At 39.2% G+C, this 2,497-nt stretch overlaps 1 non-coding gene across 1 annotated transcript; it reads left to right on the plus strand.

Annotated features, from left to right (window-relative positions):
- The first annotated feature begins 1,272 nt into the window (after positions 1–1,272).
- On the plus strand, positions 1,273–1,396 carry LOC112132903 (small nucleolar RNA SNORA26). The gene has a single exon (XR_002914605.1). It is a non-coding gene; the product is annotated as a small nucleolar RNA SNORA26 (small nucleolar RNA).
- The last annotated feature ends 1,101 nt before the right edge of the window (positions 1,397–2,497 follow it).

The following is a 2,497-nucleotide window of genomic DNA, read 5'->3' on the forward strand; positions in this document are numbered from 1 at the left end:
GCACACACCACCACGCCCGGGTAATTTTTTTTTTATTTTTAAATTTTTCGTAGAGACAGGGTCTCACTATGTTGCCCAAGCTGGTCTCAAACTCCTGGGCTCAAGTGATGCACTCGTCTCGTGCCTCAGCCTCCAAAAGTGCTGGGATTACAGGTGTGAGCCATTGCCCCAGCCAGGCAAGTTTTCTTGACTTTCAGTTGTAGTACTCATTCTGTTCCCCTTCTTTGGTCTTCTTTCGCTTCAGGGACTCTAACTATCCATATTTCAGATCTTTCTGATCTATATGTGTCACTTTTCTTCAATGTTTTTTGTTCTTTCATTTCTTGGAACTTACATTTCTTTTTGCCTTCTCTCGTGTCTATTTGCTCTAGAGTTTCTTCTGGTTTGATTGTCATTTTCAAAATGATTTTTTTTCTTTTCATTTCTAGTTATTTCTTGAACTCTGTCACCCTATTTGTAAGATTTTCTAATTCTGATGAATAATGCTCTTTCATGTCTTTTACCATTTTCTTAATGTCTTTTAGTTCTTTTCAGATAGTATGTCACTGTATTTAACTGTTCTTTTTCAATATGTCTTTCTGGGTTGCTTTCACTGTCTATACTCCCTTAATTTTTGCATAAAAATACTGAGACCCAGTGTTACTCATCCAAGTTCACTTTTCAAAGTATGAAAAACAATGTAATTTTAAAAACAAATTTGCATTCTAATGTTTCCTTTGGTGAAAGGTGGCAGAAGCAATTCCCAAAACCAACCAGTCAACATTAGACTATGAACTTCCAAAGGTAGGCCACCTTGCTCCAGAGACTGGAAGTTTCTTTCAGGTAACTGTTTTTCCCTTTTATATCTCAAAAGCAAATGAACTATCAATTCAGTCAGAAGACACTGCACCAAACAACACTCTCTCAAAAAGTCCTAATGAGTCTTATTTCATTTCTTCTGTAGTGTCAGTTCAGCTTCTGCTTTTGAGATTCTCCCTACAGAAAAGAATCATCTCTGACTCCTTTGTGTAAATCAAAGACAGAGATCAATGACATATTGAATTAATATGAAAGAGCATTTTAAATGCAGACGCCATCCAACACTATCACTGAGCATAAAACTCTGTCTTCAATGAAATATTTGATCAATTGTTTGATGTCAAGCAGTATTTTTAAATTAAATATTTGTCCCTCCTCACATAAAAGGACTGATTACTATCTTTTACAGAAGAATGAATTTAATGATTTCCTACCAATAAAATAGAACTTTGCCCTCAAAATGTTTTAACCATTTGAACTTTAAAATGCAAGTTCATAGTTCTTTAAGAGACTAACACAGAAAGCTAAAGTAATTCTCCATAAAACCCAGAGACGAGATTGTAAAACTCCTCTGTATATCCTGTCTGGAGTCACAGCTTAACCAGAAAAAAATTTATCACAATTTAAGCACCTTTCTGATAATTTTATATAGTTCATAGAACAAGTGAGACATTTAAGTTTTCTCTGCTTAAAAGGTCATTTAAGCTGAGCATGATGGTGCACACCTGTAGTCCGAGCTACTTGGGAGGCAAAGGTGGGAGAATCACTTGAGCCTTAGGAGTTAAAGACTTCAGTGAGCTATGATTGCACCACTGCACTCCAGACTGGGTGACAGAGCAAGACCCAGTCTCTAAAATAATTAATTAATTAATTAAATCAATGTCTTAGTATACCATGAAGACCACTACCCTGCCTGAAACCCTTCCACAGCCCCCTTTGTCTTACAGGATGAAAGTCAAGTTGCTTGATGTCCCATCCCTTGGTGACCTGACACTTAGTCTCATCTCTGTCAAACATTCATTTAACAAAGACGACTTGCCCTCAGCCCAAGAAGATGAGATCAGAGGGCTGGAGTTCTCTCGCATATGCCACAATCTCTCACACGTCCATGCCTTTGTACACTGCTCCCTCCATGGACCTGCCCTTCCACCACTCCTTCCAATTGTAAATGCCCGGGCCAAAGGCAGTTCATCTGGTGGCTGCTGAGGAGGTGGCTGGGGGTGCGATACTGGCTGGAAAGAAGCACAAAGGCACTTTCTGTATTGATGAAAATGATTATGATTTATATCTCCATTGAGGTGGTGTCAATATGGATGTATACATTTGTCACAATTCATTGAGCTGTATCACAATCTGTGCATTTTATTTAAATTTTTTTAAAATGTTAGGCAACAAGATAAAATTCATTTCAAAAGCACCATTTTCGCTGGGTGCAATGACTCACATCTGTAATCCCAGCAATTTGGGAGGCCAGGGCGGTGGATCACCTGAGGTCAGGAGTTCAAGACCAGCCTGGCCAACATGGCAAAACCCCATGTCTAGTAAAAATACAAAAATTAGATGGGCATCATAGCAGGTGCCTATAATCCCAGCCACTTGGGAGTTTGAGGCAGGAGAAGTGCTTGAACCTGGGAAGCGGAGGTTGCAGTGAGCCACAATCATACCACTGCACTCCAGTCTGGGCAACAGAGTGAGACTC

This window comes from Pongo abelii, chromosome 2 (genome assembly GCF_028885655.2).
Source record: "Pongo abelii isolate AG06213 chromosome 2, NHGRI_mPonAbe1-v2.0_pri, whole genome shotgun sequence".
Classification (NCBI taxonomy): Eukaryota; Metazoa; Chordata; class Mammalia; order Primates; family Hominidae; genus Pongo; species Pongo abelii.